General features: G+C 44.4%; 1 protein-coding gene and 1 pseudogene across 5 annotated transcripts in view; one reads left to right on the top strand and one right to left on the bottom strand.

The window, feature by feature from the left end:
- The window catches only part of AP2B1 (adaptor related protein complex 2 subunit beta 1), a 122,746-nt gene that overhangs the window by 85,961 nt on the left and 17,119 nt on the right, over positions 1 to 19,666 (top strand). The gene's annotated exons all lie outside the window — the stretch shown is intronic.
- On the bottom strand, positions 434 to 1,227 carry LOC309793706 (glutathione-specific gamma-glutamylcyclotransferase 1-like; annotated as a pseudogene). Its single transcript has one exon. The product of its transcript is annotated as a glutathione-specific gamma-glutamylcyclotransferase 1-like (transcript).

Consider the following 19,666-nt stretch of genomic DNA (forward strand, 5'->3'; position numbering starts at 1 on the left):
TGGAGACCTGGGGGATGAGCAGGGCTGGCAGGGGCCTCAGTTCTTGTAGGGCCCCCTCTCCTCACTCCCTCCTACCCTCACCAGCAGGCTGGGACCTTTGACGGGTGTTGTTTCTGGGGCTAGGGGATGGTTGGTCTGGAGTCGGGGGCAGAGGGTCAAGGCTCTTGGAGGCTCCCTGGGGAGGTGGAGGCCTGGGTAGTATGGGGATAGCAGCAGCACTGGGGGGAATCCGATCAGGCAACAGGCGCCTGCGGTGGGGCACCGCTCAGCAGGGCCCCTGTATTAGGGCAGGCCCCCCACCCTGCCCACCACACCAACATGGTGCAATAAATAAAGTTTCAAGTAGTTAAGTCAGTGTCAGGTAGGAGATCTGGGAGCTGGCAGACAGGCAGGGGCTTGAGAGAGGCCCTAGTTGGCCCACCAAGTGTTCTCAGTGGGCTCCAGCTGTATCAAGTCTGTCTGTGTGCACTGGAGTAGGGACCTGGCCTCTGTGTCCATGTAGGGGCTCAGCCCCTCAGACCAGTGCCAGAGCCTGCTCAGTGGGGCAGAGGCAGGGCAGCATGGTGCCTACAGCATCCACGATGGCTGCCAGGTGCTCGTCCTGTGCCTGGGGCCCACAGAGCCGCCTGGAGTCTGCCAGGCGCAGCAAGTACTCAAGGCTGTGGCTAGAGAAGCCTCGGCAGGCCAGGATCTGCGTAGCGATGGCCTCCTCAGGCGCAGGGCCCAGGTAACCAGGGTTCTGTGGGGTGGCCACATAGGCCAGTGCCTTGAGTGGTTGGTCAGGGGCATCTTGAGGGCAGAAGGTGACCTCCTTGGTATCATAGCCACCAAGCACTGCCTCCCACACGTTCAGGTACTTCAGGGCCTCATTGACCCGCTCACCTTGCACCTGGTATGCCACCCCAAGTGCAGCCCTCACGGTCTTCAGGGAGGGTCACCACACAACCAGGCATCTTGTCGCTGCCCCGATGGAACGTGTCTCCCTGCCAGAGGCGGCCGCTGTAGCGGTGCACGAAGCCCACATGGCTGTCACTGTAAGCGAAGTCGGGCCTCCACACCAGGGAGCCGTACCCGGAAATCCACAGCGCTTGGGGGCCGCCGTCGTCCTGGAGGGCGGGGTGTTCTTGGCTGCCGACTCCTGCTTCATGGTGCCGGCCACAGGGACGGGCCTGGGCCGCCTCCAGGGCTGGTCTCCGGTGCGGGCACGGCAGGACTGACGGAGGTACCCACCTGGCCTGGCACTGCTTGGCCGCTCCTGTTTGTTTAATTTTTTGTGTTAACTGTAATTCATTCCTAAATTGCAGTGAGATCAGACCCTTCAAGATAGTCTTAATCAGTTTCACTTTCTTATAGTCTCCTTTTGGAGTCTTTTGACTGTGTCAGTCTGAACTGACTTCCTTCAACACCTGGAACTGTCATCCTGGGATCTCCCTTCATAATAGCCCTGGGGATTCATTCCCTTCGCCTGTCTGGTATGTTGGGTCTCCTATTGTATTTTTCTTTCCTTGGTTTACTCCTTCATTTTGATGAAAAACATCCTCTAGTAACTTCCTAAGAATTAAGTATGTAGAGAATAAAGTTTTTGAGACTTCACATGTTTTAAAATGTCTTTTTTACCTTCACACTTGTCTGATGGTTTCTGTATATCATTCTAGGTTAGGAAAATAGTTTGCCATTCTGATTGTTGATCCTTTTCTGTGCCGTGTTCTTTCTCAGTGAAAGCTTGTACGATCCTTTCTGTATCCTCCATGTTCTGAAATTTCACAGTGATGTGCCTTGGTGTGTGTGTCTCTTTTCACCCATTTTACTAGGTACTTTTTGGGCTCTTTCAATGTAGAAACTTGTATCCTTCAGTTCTGGGAGTTTTTCTTTTTTACAGATCTCCCTCCATTTTCTCTGTCTCTCTTATTGGAAGTCTTGCTATTTGAATGTTGACCCTCCTGGACTGATCTCCCTTTTTTTTTGTCCTATTTTCCATCTCTTTCTCCTTTTGCTCTACTTTCTAAAAACATTTTATGAAAAATTTTTAACTCTACAAAAGTAAACAAAATAGTGTAATGAGTCCCTGTGTGCCCATCACCTAGCTTCAATAATTATCAACCCATAGTTAATATTGTTTCATCTATACCCCTGTCCACAGCATATTGTTTTGATGCGAATCTTAGACATTTATATCATTTCATCTGTGAATATTTCAATATATATGTTTAAAACAGATGGTGTCTTATTAAAAACATAACCACAGTAACTATGTGCACGTTAAAAAATTAACAAGAATTCGTTAACATCAAATATCCAGTCAGTGCTCAAGTTTTTAATTATCTCTGTATCTTAAACTTTTTGTTTTTATTATTACTGTTTGTTTGAATCAGTAAAGTGCACATATTATGATGGGTTGATATCTCATAAGGCTTCTTAGCTACACTGTTCAGTATGATAGCCACTAGCCACTTATGGCTATATAAATTGAAATTAATTAAAATTAAATAAAATAAAAAATTCATTTCCTCAGTTGCATCAGCCACATTTCAGATGTTCACATGGCTGGTGGTTACTAGATTGGGCAGTGCAGAAGTAGAACATTTCCATCATTACAGAAAGTTCTGTTGGACAGTGCTGATCTATGGGCACCCTCTCTTTTTCTTTTATGTTTGGTTTTCAGCAGCTTGACTGTTATGTACCTAGGTGTTTTCATTGTATTTATCTGGCTTTCAGAAGCTTGACTGTTATGTACCTAGGTGTTTTCATTGTATTTATCTGGCTTCGGCTTCCCTGAGCTTGGATCTGTAAATTGATAGTTTCTCCCAAATTTGGGAAAAAATTTTTTCCATTATTTCTTTAAATTTTTTTCCGCCCCAGCATCTCTGTTCCCTCCTTTCAGACCTCCACTTACACATATGTGTAACCACTCGATATTGTCCCTCACATCACTAAGGGTGGGTTTTAGTTGTTAGTGTTTTCTTCCTTTCTGTTCTTCAGATGGGGTGATTCCTGTTGATCTGTCTTCAAGTACACAGACTCTCCTTTTATAGGCTACAGTGTTCTGTTACATCCATTCAGTATAACTTTCATTTCAGATATTGTACTTTTCGGGACTTCCCTGGCAGTCCAGTGGTTAAGACTCTGCACTTCCACTGCAGGGGGCACAGGTTCAGTCCCTGGTCTGGGAACTAAGATCCCACAGGCCACACGGCACGGCCAAAACAAACAAACAAACAACAACAGATACTGTACTTTTCAGTTCTAGGACTTCCATTTGGTTCTTTGCTAAAATTCCCCATCTGTTCACTCAGGAGTGCAACTGAAGAACCCTATCTTACAGCCTACTCTTCCTTTATTCAACTTCCACCCTTTGGCCATCCCTTGGGCCTAAGGATATGCTTACTGCCCCTCAGGAAAAGTGACCAGTAGAAGTATCTCAAGCAGGCCCTGGAAACAGTGTTAGGGCTTTTTAGCCAGGAAATTCTATGTATTCTACCTGGGCATGTCTCTTGGGCCGTGTGGATTCTTCTGTACAGGGGTTCCGAGGAGGCCAGAGGAAGATCAGAGTATGGCCCTCTAAACCACGAGGGCCAGGTTAGGAGCTCCAGTTACCCATCACTGAGGGTAGCTGCAATCCTCTATGTCAGTACTTTCATGTCTTTCTTTAGGGGCTGGCTTAATTTTTCAAAAAATTATCCTGCCTCTCCTGATTAGAATATAAAGAGTTTCTACCAGCCTCCTGGGAGCTAAATTGGGAAAGAGGGCTGGAGAGTCTCCGTATTCAGTATATGCATCAATTCACTTACTTCACCACCCCTCTGCCATGCCTGGCATCCCCTTCAAAGTGCCATCTATCTTACTATTTTATTTATTTTATTTTTATATATTTATTTATTTTTGGCTGCATTGGGTCTTCGTTGCTGCGCACAGGCTTTCTCTAGTTGTGGCGAGCGGGGGCTACTCTTTGTTGGGGTGCACGGGCTTCTCATTGCGGTGGCTTCTCTGGTTGTGGAGCACAGGCTCTAGGCGCACAGGCATCAGTAGTTGTGGCACGTGGGCTCAGTAGTTGTGGCGCACGGGCTTGGTTGCTCCGCGGCATGTGGGATCTTCCCAGACTAGGGCTCAAACCCGTGTCCCCTGCATTGGCAGGCGGATTCTCAACCACTGCACCACCAGGGAAGTCCCAAAGTGCCATCTGTCTTATTTTCTCTGAAAGAATCCATTTTTCAGTTTTATTCAGGGGCTGAGGGGCTGAGGTAGCTTAGAATGGTGGGGGGATCTAGGGCTGTAACAGTTTCTTGATCCTCTTTCTTTTAACATCCCCTCCCCCCATTTCCCCTCCATACAGTTCCAGAGGCGCTACCAGTCCTGAGCCTTTGAGAATTCTGTGGTATTTTTGCTAACACCATTTGTTTCACAGTTACCAAGATTTTGTTGCAGTTATATTTTCTCTTCCCCGTCTTTATGGATTTATACCTTAAAATTTTTTCCTTTAATTATGGCAGAATTTCTTCCAAGAGAAAGAAAATTTAAATGTGATTTTTCAGTCTACTGTCTTTACCTGAAAGCCTGATGGCACCTTCATAAAAATTCTTCTTTCCTTCTGTACTACTTTATGGTTAAAGGTTAACCTATGGATAAAGAATTGGTCCTTTAGTGTATATGGTTTTTATTATCTATCTTTGTATCCCCTTTATACCCCACATAAGTGTTGTTTAATAAGAGGATGGATATTAATTAGGGAAAAGCCATAATGTCTTGGTTTTTTCTTTGAATGTCTCTTCTAAAACAAGGCAGTATTCATCAACTGTGTTCATTTAACCTTTGAATGATTAGGGCAGGAAGTGCTGAGGATGCTAGCTGCAAAGGACACAGTCTTACAATCCCATTTATTCGTATCTTTAAGATCTTTGTCAGCCAAAAGGGTTTTTTTGTTTGTTTTGTTTGGCTGCATCGGGTCTTAGTTGCGGCACCCGGGTGCTAGAGTGTGGGCTTAGTTGCCCCACAGCATGTGGGATCTTAGTTCCCTGACCAGGGATCAAACCTGTATCCCCTGCATTGGAAGGCGGATTCTTAACCACTGGACCATCAGGGAAGTCCCCAAAAATGTTTTGGTTTTTTTTTTGCCAGTGTATGGCCCTGAGAAAAGTGTGTCCCTTGCTACTCCTATATTGCAGTCCCAGCCTGTGAGACAATCAGTTGCAGATGGTGCCTGTCCCTAATATTTTATGTCTTACATATGTCTGTTCACACTCAGAAAGCCCACAGCTGTAGCTATTGTACCAGAAAAACTGGTAAATGCTTCCAAACGGAAGACCTTTTCAGCAGCTTACATCAAAGGAAGCAAACCAGCTTGGCATTTACTGACTTTTCTTGACTGTTGTGCAAGCCAAACAACCTCAGTATTAAAGCCTCCTTTGGTCTTCCGGGATCCACAGTTGAGGACTGTGCACTCTGATTGCTTTTATGGAACCACATGCTGCTTGAATAGACGTTGAGTCCTTGAAGTGGTGGATCTTAGGAGAACTATAAGAGAGTCCCAGGTCACAGATAGATCCAATGCTGAAAATAACCCCTGTAGACAGGACAGAATCTGAAATATTCCATTAGCAGTATATAGGTAATGGTTATGAAAGATCTTGGTTATGAAAGATGAAAATATTTTACCACCAAAGAAAAAATTGTTTTTTTCTGATTGCTGCTTCAAATTTGATATATTTTTCATGTCACATCAGGACTATAATCTTTTAAATCTTATAATTCTTTTAATCTCATCTGAGAAGTAGGGTATCTTATATACTAGATGTTCCTTTTTCACTAGGTTGGCCTTAGTAAGAACCCTCTTTATCCTTTTTGTCTGGATAATCAAGATTCTGCTAGACAGTATCTTTTGTCTTTCTATAACCGGAACTCAACTACTGGCTTCTGGGACTCTCTTTTAGGATATGTTTATTTTTTTACTTTTTATTTATTTATTTATTTATTTTGGCTGCGTTGGGTCTTCGTTGCTGCGCGTGGGCTTTCTCTAGTTGTGGCGAGCGGGGGCTACTCTTTGTTGTAACGCACAGGTTTCTCCTTGCGGTGGCTTCTCTTTGTTGTGGAGCATGGGCTCTAGGCGCACGGGCTTCGGTGATTGCAGCATGCAGACTCAGTAGTTGTGGCTTGCAGGCTCTAGAGCACAGGCTCAGTAGTTGTGGCACACGGGCTTAGTTGTTCCTCAGCATGTGGGATCTTCCTGGACCAGGGATTGAACCTGTGTCCCCTGCATTGGCAGGCGGATTGTTTTTCACTGCGCCAGCAGGGAAGTCCCAGGATTATGTTTGTTAATAGTGACGGCCCTGCTTGAATAACCACACATAAGCAGTAGGTAAGATTTCTGTATTCTAAGGGACTTCTCTGGCAGTCCAGTGGTTAAGACTCTGTGCTTTCACTGCAGGGGGTGCGGGTTCGATCCCTGGTCGGGGAACTAAGATCCCACATGCTGTGTGGCATGGCCAAAAATAATCTGCACTCAGTGGTAGGAGACAGTTGTTCCTGAAACCCAGAATTCAGTTCGTAAAACACCCAAGCTTGGAAGCTAGTCCCTCATTGAAAAGAGCCTGTGAGCTAAGGTTACTCAAGTAACAGAAACCCATGCTGAGAATCTTGAGCAAATGGTAATAAATTTCACAAAGTAGTTCTACAGGGTAATAGAAGTGATTTGTGCGTTTTCATCTATTAAAATCTCAGCCATCTTTATATCATGATAGTAAGTCAGGAGTTGATGATGAAAAATGGAATTAGTTTTGTATTTCTGGTTTGATAAATGATTGGAAAATAGATTGAATCATGTGATCTTTTTTGCAATAGGGGACTTTAAATTCTGAATAAAAAGTAGGTACTTGTTTCTAGTACTTATGTTCTCATTATGGCTAATAATTTTTACGCAAAGCCTTAGGGTGTATTATAGGTTGGAATTAAAGGAGACACCCTGGGATTTTCCTAAGCTGGATTGAAGCCCACTTGAGGGCCATACCTTGCCCTCATTCATGTTGCTCTCTTTATACTGCTATTTTGCTATGGTGTCATGTTCAGTGAGATAGGAAAAGGATTTCTTTTATTCACTATTTTTTAATATAGAGGTTATACATATGTTTCATGGTATTGAGGTTCATACATGTTGAAAATAAAACTTGAGAAAAGCTTTGAGCTGTATGAGTGTGCAGACAGAAAGAATGTAAAATCTCCTGGTTGTAAGGATGACCTTTAATATTGTCTGTTTCAAACCCTATTTCTGGTGGAATTTGCCTTGTATTAGCTGTGATTGTAGCCTCAGCATCTACATGAATACTACTAGTGATTTACTACCCTAAAATGGCCCATTCCATCTTCCTAAAACTCTCTTAGGAAGTTATTTATATTGAACTAAAATTTGTCTTTCTTTAAATTCTATCTATAGATCCTAATTCTACAGTTTGAGGTTTTATAGAAAAAGTTTCTCTCTGAATCAAGGTTCATAGGGCCTGAAAATCAGTCAGGTGGGCCAATAATGAAAATATACTCAGTCTGAATTCATTTTCCCTTTTATTCCACTTCAGGAAAGCCTAAATTTATGGAAGGGCATATGTTTGTGTGTTCTGCAAACAGATATCAGTTCTGTTGTTCTAATTTAAAAAAAAAAAACGGTTAGAAGTGGAGACACTGGGCTTCCCTGGTGGTGCAGTGGTTAAGAATCCACCTGGGGCTTCCCTGGTGGCGCAGTGGTTGAGAGTCCGCCTGCCGATGCAGGGGACACGGGTTCATGCCCCGGTCCTGGAAGATCCCACATGCCGCGGAGCAACTAGGCCCGTGAGCCAAGGCTGCTGAGCCTGCGCGTCCGGAGCCTGTGCTCCGCAACGGGAGAGGCCACAGCAGTGAGAGGCCCATGTACCGCAAAAAGAAAGGAATCCACCTGCCAGTGCAGGGGACATGGGTTCGAACCCTGGTCCGGGAAGACCCCACATGCCGCAGAGCAACTAAGCCCGTGAGCCACAGCTACTGAGCCTGTGCTCTAGAGCCCGTGAGCCACAACTACTGAGCCCACGAGCCACAACTGCTGAAGCCCGCGTGCCTAGAGCACGTGCTCCGCAACAAGAGAAGCCACCGCAATAGGCCTGCACACCGCAATGAAGAGTAGCCCCTGTTCACCACAACTAGAGAAAGCCCGTGTGCAGCAACGAAGACCCAATGCAGCCTAAATAAATAAATGATATAATATTTTTTGAAAGAAAGAAAGAAGTGGAAACACTGGTAAATGTACTTAGGCTCAGTTACAGTTTGGAGACAAAGGAAAACATTATTTAATTATTTCTGAAAAGTGTGTGAATGAATGGTGGTCCTTAGCTCCGTGGCAACAGTCCTTTCCAGGAGCCACTGAAGGGGATGGACGGCGGGTACCCCAAGTATGAAAGCAGCAAACTTCTCAATCCCATAGCACATGGTGTGCCCCTGACGGTAGGCTCTGCCCCTTCTGTCGATGGCCTGATTCCCCAGTAAAACTGCCCAGAGGTAGCATCTGTGCACAGTGGGCTACCCACGTACCCAGTCATCTTGACGGCCACCTGTGCCTGCCTTTTTGTCCATGTTGAGGCTAATAATGTAGTGGGCAGTACACAGGCACCCCTGTGAACCCTCTCGACTTCTGCCTTGCTATGAGCTGATCTGTGTGTTTACCACCTAGAACCGAGATTAGATTCTAGGTCAGTTTCACCTCCGTATTTTAAAATGAATACTCTTCATTCACTCTCATCACTGGAGTCTGTTCTTCTGTTGAGTTTTTACTGGGTCTTCAGCCCCATGATGTAGCAGACTGGGGTGTGGAATAGCTGCTAACTTTAGCTGATAGTTTATTAGTCCTGCCTTCACCATCTTGTGCTTCAGTACTGCATGTACGAAACGCATTTTAAAGCTTAACAGTAAGCCCTGCATAGCAGGTAGTTCACGCTGTTGATGTATTCTGTGTATTCATAGCCTCCTGCCGTGCAACAGCTGCAGCCAAGGGCACGCCACCCAGTCCTAGCAAGGTACGCAAGTCTGTCATTAAAGGGAAAAAGAAAGATCGTGCCTTTAGGGTGAGGGCCTATGTAGGTCGGGCAAAACCTGTTTAAGGTAAGACCTTGGGTTTGGGGAACTTATCTGTCTTGTCAGGCTGAAAGGCCTGTGAAAATATTGCTGGCTCGTTCTGGCAGCTGAAACCGCATAGAGTAATTCTGTTGTACGCTGCTGGAGGAGGAGAGCATTAGGGGCTTGTGATTAATTTGGTTAGCATTTGGTTACTTACGGCTAGTAACCAGATTGGTCAGTATAGCACGGCAGGTGGGTTCTGTATTGACAGAAGGAGGTCAAGTACGCTGTTTGCTCTAAGTTTCTGATTTACTTTGCCTAACATGTAAAACTTGGAGGAAGCTGCCTGGAGCAGGAACGGATGCAGTATATCCTAGCATTATTCTCCCTTGACCCTGTGTTCCTTTTGAGGCACACAGCTGCCAGTGACCCTCTCTACCTAGCTATGGTCCTATCAGAGTTGTGGCAGTTGCTTAATTCTTGCTGTGTCACTGCCCTGTTACACATGGGTTTATATCCTCAAGTGTGGAACAACTTGCATTGGTACTTTTTCTAAGCGGAAAAGCCCAAGTCCTAACAGTGGTCTACAAGTCCCTGTATGATCTGGCCGTGCCTTCCGCCTCCCCCTTACCTCATTGGCTTCATCTCCTTCTCCTCCCCTCATTCCACTGTAGCCACACTGGCTTCCTCGTGGATCCTCAGACAGGTATGCTGCCCCCTCAGGGCCTTTGAATTGGCTGTTTCCCATGTCTGGAATGTTCTTTCTCCCAATTGCCATATCTGCACGGCTCATTGCCTCCTTCAGGCCTTTGCTAAAGTAGGACCTTTTTGATAAGGCCACCTCACTCTACTCCCAGTATTCTTGATCCCCTTTACCCTTACTCTCCCCCAGAGCACTTACCCATTTTAAATACTGTTTATTGTACTTACTCATTTTCACCTCCTGCCCCCCTACCCCCCCCACCCCCCTGCCGGTCACTGGACCGCACACTCCAAAAGGGCAACAGTTTTTGTCTTAGTCTTTTTTCTGCACTGATTTATCTCCTAGTGCCTGGAACAATACCTGGCACACAATAGGTGCTTAATAAATATTTGTTGTTGAATGACTCTTTTTGCTTTCATTTAAGAAAGTGTTTACAAATATCAGGTGCATCTGGTTCTTGACCAAACTCAGCAAGGGCATCTCCTCATCTTAGCAAACAGGGTATCCCTAAATACTCTGTCTGCCAGTTGTTTCTTAGTGGCCTTGCAGTCTACCCCCTGCCCCTGTTTCAATACCCTTTTACCTGGGTGGGTCTGGTCCTGATCCCAAGCTTAATCTGAGGACCTACAGTCACAGATTCATTTTCTCTCAAATGGGCAGAACAAACATTAGAAGCTGCTGCTTCCATTACTCTGTTCATTGATATTTGAAAAGGCAAGATCACAGCATGTTAATGAACCCTATTTCCAAGGCTGGCGATAACTGGGAAAATAGAACATGTGACTATTCTAACGTTTGGGAACTTTTTCTGTTACTAACCTCTGTCTGTGTGCCACTTCAAAATAAAAACAAATTGTCACCACACAACTATTAAGCCATTATCCTGATTCCCTCCGACTATTTTGTATCTTATTCTCAGAGTAAATTTGGAAGCTTAAGGATGCTCTGTGTGTGTCTTGGAGCCCCAGGGAAAACCAGAATCATTTAGTTGTCTGACAGGAAATGGAGCTGAGCAAGCCCCTTTTTCTATGAGACCAGAAAGAAGCCTGACTTCTTTCTAACTCTGATGGATATGAAGTGATGAGAAGGCAAGCTTTGAAAGGAAGGGCAGAGGGGTTTGCCCTCTCCTACCTGATGATCATGGTATCTTGTCGCTCAGTTCTTTGCCTTCAGAAAACAGTTTTTTCAAATAATACTCAAACAGTCTAACTTTTGCCTTTAAAAGGGAAAAAAAATTTTTTTATTTAAAAAGGTAATGGTCTAGCACGTCCCAGTTCCAGGTTTTTCCACCCTTCCTATCAGAAGAGTTTGCTTTGGTGGGAATGGGTGTGATTGTTTATAAGTTCAGAGGTAAGCAGTAAAAAGGGTGCGACTCCTAAACTGAAATTCACTCTAGGATGAGGTGTCACAATGCTGGCACTGGACGTTGTGCTGGGACTTTAAGAGTGTGAGTTCAGGCTGACTCTCTGCAGTTCAGATGGCTTTAGTGGTGGCTATGGGTGGGCTTCAAAAAGAGCTTCATGAAAGACTGCCTCTGTCCACAGAGGCAGTCTTTCATGAAAATTGTGACCTTTCCACTTTTTGCCCAAATGGCTTTGACGGAGAGGGGGAATTCTTTTTTAAAGCAATACTTGAGAGTCTAGCTTAAGTTGCAGAAGAATTACAGAATTTGATTCCAGTAGTTCTAACCCTACTGTGCTTTAGGGTTCTTCCAGCGTACAGCCTTGGAGACTATCATTCTGATATACTCCTTCCTCTTCTCAACTAACGTCTGTGTGTACCACTTTACAATGTTAATCTTCTCTTTGGTGTTCTGGAGATTTAATCTGCCTACATTCTAATTCATGGTGTTAACTCTGTGGGAGGTTTCTGAGATTGAGATTAAGCAAAACGCATGACCGAATGGGGACTCCAGGAGGAGTCACAGTTACATCAGTTTTAGTATCTATTGGTTTCTCTTCGCCTTTCAAAACAGGGCCCACCAAGAGAGCTTGTCTCTTAGGTTCTCATTGCCATTGTTTTTCTTTTTTTAAATATTTATTATTATATATATTTTTTTGCCCGCTCCGTGTCTTAATTGAGGCATGCAGGATCTTCATTGCGGCATGCAGGCTCGGGCTTCTTAGTTGTGGCGTACGGACTTCTTAGTTGTGGCATGCATGTGGGATCTAGTTCCCTGACCAGGGATCAAACTCAGGCCCCCTGTATTGGGAACGCAGAGTCTTACCTACTGGACCAGCAGGGAAAGCCCCCTCATTGCCATTCTAAAACCCAGTAATTATGTGTACCACTAGAAGATTTAAGTTTAAGAGATCATCTGAGGGACTGTTCAGAGCTTTCCTTTCCATTCTGAGAGCCACTTAAACGTGGAAATTTCAGATGCTGAAGTGCATGTTGTTGCCCAAGGGGAAATTAGCTTAGGGACATGGAGCTACTGCTTTTATCAGGAAGAGAGGAACCTGTCAAGTTTTCCCTGTAAGAGGCTCCAACGTCCACATGCTCTTAACAATGAAAATCAACAAGTGTGGCTTTTATCTATAATGACAGCAGATTGGCAGTGTTTGAGGGCTGCTCAGCTGCCATGCAATCCATCTGATCTATTGGGTGAACTAAGAAAGAAAATAGAGGCTTCTTGTTTGAATCTTAGCCGTGGAAGTAAACTAAAGATGGCTGTTCAAGTTAAAATGCAATTAGCATTGGAAGGAAAGTAAATTGACATTTTCTATGGTGGGTTGCCTGACTATTTCTGCTATATTTTTAACTGTATTCAGACATTGTCAAATATTATAGGTAGCCCTGTTTTGTCAGGACGTCTCTGAGAAGTCTCAGATAATTTATCGGTCAATAGGGTTTGAAATGGAAAACCATATTTAAACTAAAGATGGGGGCTTCCCTGGTGGCGCAATGGTTGAGAGTCCGCCTGCCGATGCAGGGGACACGGGTTCGTGCCCCGGTCTGGGAAGATCCCACATGCCGCAGAGCGGCTGGGCCCGTGAGCCATGGCCGCTGGGCCTGCGCGTCCGGAGCCTGTGCTCCACAACGGGAGAGGCCACAACAGTGAGAGGCCCGCGTACGGCAAAAAAAAAAAAAAAAAAAAAGACTTACTAAACTAAAGATGGTAGATATTTTTTGGCATTGACTAGGAATGCAGAACTACAGGTAGATTTAACTCCAGCAGCTAGCAGAGAGCCTCTTCTGCTTGAGTCTCAGATGACATATCACACAGTTGGAGTCAGTGTCATTAAAAACCTGTCACTCAGAGCCATTCCCCTAGGCTCTGTTGACTAGGTGGTGTGGTGCTTAACACACATCTGAATCATCATTCCTCAGACAACTGGCGATGGTTGGCGTCACTGCCTGGTCCTGGCTTGGACCAGCCTGCAAATAATCTTTCTAGAAGCTAAACGGAGAGGAGGAAAAAAAAAAAAAATCCCTCAGAGACTCGGAAAGGTCACAAGTGACGTCACAGAAGACTAGGTGATATACTCTCAAAGGTGAGCTGTATACCACTTGGCTTGAATTTCCTTGTGGCAGTGCCACCTGTGGTGATCTGTGGGGAGAGGCCGCATTTGCCAGAGTTCAGACTGAAACAAGGTTAGAATATTAATTCAGTCTGCTCCTCTCCAGCTGTGCCACCATAAAGAGGCTGCAGCTCCTGCAGCAGGCTTCCTATACTATGGAAAGAAACTAATTGTTGGTTACAGGCTGAAGCAGACAGGCTGCTCTTTCCCCAGCAGCCACTGAAAGTAACTTTTAAAAATCATTATTATTATTAAGCACTTATAGCCCGCTTTTGTGTTTTCCAAGTGCCTCCTAATCATTTCTATTTGCTCTTCTTATTGATGTCCCTGAGAGGCAAGTTAATATTGTTATGTCTGCATGTCACACGTGACAGACCAGAGGAATAGAGCCTTAGGTAATCAGCTCCTTGGTACCATCTGTGATCTGCCTCAGGCATCCTCAAAGCAGAGACTCAGGTCTGCACTCTGTTCCTAAGCTCACTGAGCCCATTTCCTCACTGCTTCCTTTTTAATTTGGTGTATGAGTATTATGGTTTTTATACTTTTTTGACTGCAATTTACAGTAAGAGATACATTTTACATAGTGTATACACACAATACATAAAACTGAAAGTTTCAGGAAACATTACTTATTCTTCATAAGACACGCTATGACATCTTCTATTCTATTTTTTATGCCAGTTTCATCCCACTAAATTAATTTTAAGAAACACCAGTTTTAAAACCACCGTGTTAGGAGGTACGTGGGGCTGAAGAATACACATGGTGTGTTCGCCTGGAACATCCGTTTTATTTAAAGGAAAATGGAGAAACACATTTTCATATTAGAACACATGGATTCATTATGGAATAGCATGGAACTTCAAAGAAATTTTGTTCTTATGGTGGGCTACTTCATATTATGCCCCTAATCCTGATCCTTACCCCTACCTCCACCCCACTATATATGTCCATTCTTTCCTCCTCTGTTAAGGGAAGTACACTGGAAAAAACTTGAGAAGTCCTGTCCTTTTGGAAACTTTAGACCAAGTTCATATCTTGTCTAAACCCAAATGGCTGTCAGGAACGTTGAGTAGTGTATTTTACAGTCATTATACTTATTGAGCCCTTACTCTGTGCCAGTCACTGTTTTAGAAACTGAGAATACAGTAGTGAACAAGAGACAAAAATCCCTTCCCTTGTGAAACTTACATTTTACTCAAGGTGGATTATGTGGCACAGGGACAGACAGCGCACCAACAAATAAGTAAAATAATATGTCAGATAAGAGCAATGGAGAAAAACAAAGCAGAGGTTGGGATAGGGAGTCCTAGAGTTGGAGGTTGGGTGGTATAATTTTATAAATACGTTGGTCATGGAAGACCTACGTGAGAAGATAATATTTGATTTAAAGCAAAGACTTAAAGGAGGCCAGAATGAGCCTTGCACATTTCTGGTGGAAGAGAATTCCAAGCAGAAGAAAACAAAGGCAAAAAGCTATGAGATAGGAGCATGCCTGGTATGTGCAGGGCACAAGAGCAGGCTCCTGTGGCTGACGGGAAAGTCATAGCATATGACAACAGAGAGGTAAGAGACATCCAACTGTAGGCAGTTGTAAGTTTGGGAAGTCATTGGAAGTTTGAGCAGGGAAGTATTTATGAATTGATCTACATTTTAAGATCACTCTGCCTTGGTGATAGTAGACTGGGAAACTAGGTGGGGAGGGTGGGGAGAGACAAGTGCAGAAGCAGGGACACCATAAAAAGCTTGGCAGTGTTTCATATACTGAGTTTGGAAAGTCAGCAGGAGGTTCCATTTAGGGATGAGATGGGGAGATCAAGAATTTGGTTTTGGACATGTTCATTTTCAGATATCTGTTAGTTATCCAAGTAGAGATACCAAGTAGGCAGTTGGATATATATGTGATAATTGATTTGCCATAGGCGAGCTAGACGTTGATGTTAAAGCTCTTCGAAAATACTTCTCCACCTTGTCTGGATTATTTCTTTCTGTTCTGTACCTGTTGGGATGGTGAATTTCAAAATAAGAAAACAAAGAACTCCCCTCTCTCCCGCTGAAGCAGTCAGTATCATACTCTAGGGTTTACTCAGTTCTGTTTAAGAGAGCTGCCGTCTGGGAACTTCCCTGGTGGCGCAGTGGTTAAGAATCTTCCTGCCAATGCAGGGGACACGGGTTCGAGCCCTGGTCCGGGAAGGTCCCACATGCTGCGGAGCAGCTAAGCCCGTGCACCACAACTACCGAGCCTGTGCTCTAGAGCCCGCGAGCAACAACTACTGAGCCCACGTGTCACAACTACTGAAGCCTGCGCACCTGGAGTCCGTGCCCTGCAACAAGGGAAGCCACCACGGTGAGAAGCCTGCGCACCGCAACAAAGAGAAGCCCCGGCTCGCTGCAACTAGAGAAAGCCTGTGCGCAGCAAGGAAGACCCAACGCAGCCCAAAATAAATAAATAAAAATTTAAAAAGAGAGAGAGCTGCCGTCTGGATTGGAATTGGACTGGCTTCCTACTGTGTTTTCCTTGAATCTTTTTTGCTGAGACTCCCGAAGAGTTACTGGCATATCCTTGGAGAATCTAATATTCTTTGGGTTGTGATCTACTGCCTGTGTTATTCTTCCTCAACATCTAGATATTATTTTAGCCCAGTGAATTTGAAATCAAAAGAGCCCACGTATCATTCTATCCCCCCATCCTTGCCTCATCAAGTATCTGTGTGCCTAATGAGCCATGTTACTGGTGAAATTATGGGGATTTTAAAATAAATTTATTTATTTATTTATTTATGGCTGCGTTGGGTCTTCGTTGCTGCACACAGGCTAATTGCATCGAGTGGGGGCTACTGTTCATTGCGGTGCGCGGCCTTATTCCGGTGGCTTTTCTTGTTGTGGGGCACGGGCTCTAGGCACGTGGACTTCAGTAGTTGTGGCATGTGGGCTCAGTAGTTGTGGCACACGGGCTTCAGTAGTTGTGGCTTGTGGGCTCTAGAGCACAGGCTCAGTAGTTGTGGCGCATGGGCTTAGTTGCTCTGTGGCATGTGGGATCTTCCCGGACCAGGGCTCAAACCCGTGTCCCCTGCATTGGCAGGCGGATTCTTAACCACTGTGCCACCAGGGAAGTCCCTGAAATTATGTTTTGCATATGAACGATGTACAGGTTAAAAAGAAAAAAAAAAAAGGGTTGAGAAACCATTGTTTCCTTCCATTTGCTCAGCTTCTTCCCCTTGAATTTCATGCAGCAAATACTTACTGAATCACTAGTATGCGAGTGAAGATGAGAGCCCCTGCACTGAGAGAGAGATCACCGTGTTGTGGGTGAGGCAGAGATAAACAATTATTTATTCTATATAGAGGTGCATGGAGTGGGTGCTACGGAGAGGAGCTAGAGCCTTCCTGAGAAATCCTTGTCAAGCTTGAACTAAATCTTCAGATTAAATAGATATTTTCCAGACAGATAAAGTTTTAGGAGCAGAACATACTAAGCAGAAAGAACAACATCTGACAAGAAACAGCGTGTCAGTTTCAGTGTTTGGGGAGCAAGAAGTAATTCTGATGTGCTTGAAGTTAAGGAAGTAGGCTGGAGAGGTAGGCAGGGCCCAGATCCAAGGGAACCATATACATTTGAAATAAATGCAGTCCTAGCCAAGAGTAAAAGTTTGAGAGCTGCAAAATGCAGATTTTGAAAATCTAACGTAAAAGAGATGAAACGCTTCCTCACTGATCTCTTGTTAGCATAGTTGTAATACTACATTTGAGTATGTGTAAGATGTCAGATAAGTCTAATGTGGTTATCCTTAATTATGAAAAATTCTGAGTAAAAAGGTAAAGCAGAAAATGATGAAAGAAGAGGGAACTTTTCTTTGAGAAGCATTTGTTAATAGTACTTAACTGTAAGTCAGGCACCATTATAAGTGCTTTGCAAACATTTACTCGTTAGCCTCATAACAACCCCGTGCATTTGGTCCTGTTGTTATCTCCATCCTTCAGACCGGAGGCTGAGCTGAGTACTACTGCCCAAAGTCACACAGCTAGTAAGTAACAGAGTCAGCATTTGAAATCAGGTGGTCTGGTCTGGCTCCCAAGTCCGTGTTCAGAGCCACTGTGTCTGCTGCCTCTGATTTGGGTGTCCCAGCTTCTCAGAGAATTATTCTAGAGCGGAAGTCCAGGGATAGTCTTCAGGGTGTCCTGAAACCCCTGAAGTTTTTGTGGAAACATTGCATGTACAGTTTTCAGAAAGAAGGTCCCTGACTTTCATCTGTTTGTCAAAAGGGTCCTTGGGACAGAATGGTTTTAGCACTGCTGACCTAGGAGAGCTTTTCACGTCTTTTCCATTGTTAAAGGGCTTCAGTTGGAATAAGGATGCCCTCAGAAGAATGGTCTATTTGTAAGCCCACGCAGACTTCTTAGGTAACATTGTTCTAAATTAATTACGTGTCTGGTTGATCTTCCTAGGAACTTTTTCCAAAATACATGTTCCGGGTCCCAGATTTAGGGATTGCTTTTTTTTTAATACAGGATGGAGTCCCGGATTCTGTTTTGAGAAATCTCTCCAGATGATTCTAATATAAGTCTTTGGTTGAGAACCGCTAATATTACCTCTTGGAGGACATATGACCCACGCTAGCCCACTTGAACCACTTCGAGTTTTCACTTCTAAATGCCCTTTACAGAGCCTGGCACTCCCTCAAGGTCGTCTTGGTGCCCTTATTTGAAATAAGAGTTCCCGTTCTCTGATTGCTGAGTACCCGATGAATTAGAAAATACCTCCTTCCCAGAAGCCCGCAGCTGGTATGGATCTTTTGAAGTGGTGCTCTAGTACGTCTTAAGCATGTCTAAGGCCCCTCTTTCCTGAGGTTCGTTGCTCTGCTTGTATTCACCAGACTCAAGCGTTTTGAGCCTTCTGCTGTCTCCGCAGTTTGGGCATCTGATTATGCGATACAGGTCAGAAACTCCTGGGTGTGGGTCATTGAAAGGTTAAATGTACAAGTTACAAGGCCAGTAATTTGATGAATTCTTATAGGAAAGGGGGCAGAAAGATATCAAGTAGACATACCCTAACCAAATTATGGAGGATGAAATAAAGGTACTATTTAAGGTGGGGAAGGGACTTCCCTGGTGGCTCAGTGGTTAAGAATCCACCTGCCAGTGCAGGGGACATGGGTTCGAGCCCCGGTCTGGGAAGATCCCACATGCCACGGAGCATCTAAGCCCGTACACCACAACTACTGAGCCTGCACTCTAGAGCCCACGTGCCTAGAGCCCATGCTCCGCAACAAAGAGAAGCCAATGCAATGAGAAGCCCACCCACCACAACGAAGAGTAGCCCCCGCTCGCCACAACTAGAGAAAGCCCGTGCGCAGCAACGAAGACCCGATGCAGACAAAAAAAAAAAAAAAAAGGTGGGGAAGATGAGTTGATAACAAATGTAAAAGAACTGGAAGTACTTCAGAAGGAGGATATTTCAATCTCAATATGCTGTTGAAGTATAGGCATTTGCCCCAAGAAGGGGCGGGGAGAGAATAGTGGTGCTAGATAAGCACTTTTTACCTTTATTTTCTTAGAGAGAAATAGACATGGTTACTGATTATAAAACTCACCCAGAGAAGTGGTTTTCTGCAGTGCCAAGAGCACAGATAGGAGCGTCACCAGTGACAAACCAGTGGGAAGGGGTAGTTTTGAGCAGTTCTTCTCCTACTCTCCCCTCTTACAGTATATGGCTCTTATAATCTGCCACAGTGGAGTCTGCCTGTTTCTGAATGGAGACACCAATCAGTGTGGCCCCTGAACACAAGTACTTATTATAGCTTTTTAAAAAATATGAACAGCATGCTCTGGATTGAATGGGCCACGGTAGAATCACAGCCGGCCCAAATCCAGAAGTTTGTATTGTGAGAAGAAAACTCTTCATTTGTTCAAAGGTTTTTCCTTCCGAGAGTCATCAGATTTACGAGTGTTTGACCCAACAAACTTTTCCAGCCATATGACTGAGGAAAGTAAAATTTTATAAAAGAAAGCGCTTTAAAACTGATACCTGAAAAAAGATAAGAGACAGTATGCCACCAGCTTTGTGGAGAGAAAAAAAAACCAAGGTTTAGAGTCAATTTTGCATTTGAATCCTGGTTCTTCTGTGTCCTGACAGTGTGATACTGGATGTTACTTAATCTTTCTGAACCTCAGTTCCTCATCTGTAAAATGAGAGGGGAGTAACAGTGCTTTGTTTGAGATAGTTATAATGAGGATTAGAAATATTGTCATTAATAGGTACTTAGTACGTGGTAGCAGAAACTACTATTAAAACAACTGACTAGATATCGCAGGTATAGAATTTGTGCCTTGAACTCATCCCTCCTGGGGCCCCTCCTGGAGAAGGCAGAGTTGCAGGCTG

The sequence above is a fragment of the Mesoplodon mirus genome, assembly GCF_964341445.2.
Source record: "Mesoplodon mirus genome assembly, chromosome: 18".
NCBI lineage: Eukaryota > Metazoa > Chordata > Mammalia > Artiodactyla > Ziphiidae > Mesoplodon > Mesoplodon mirus.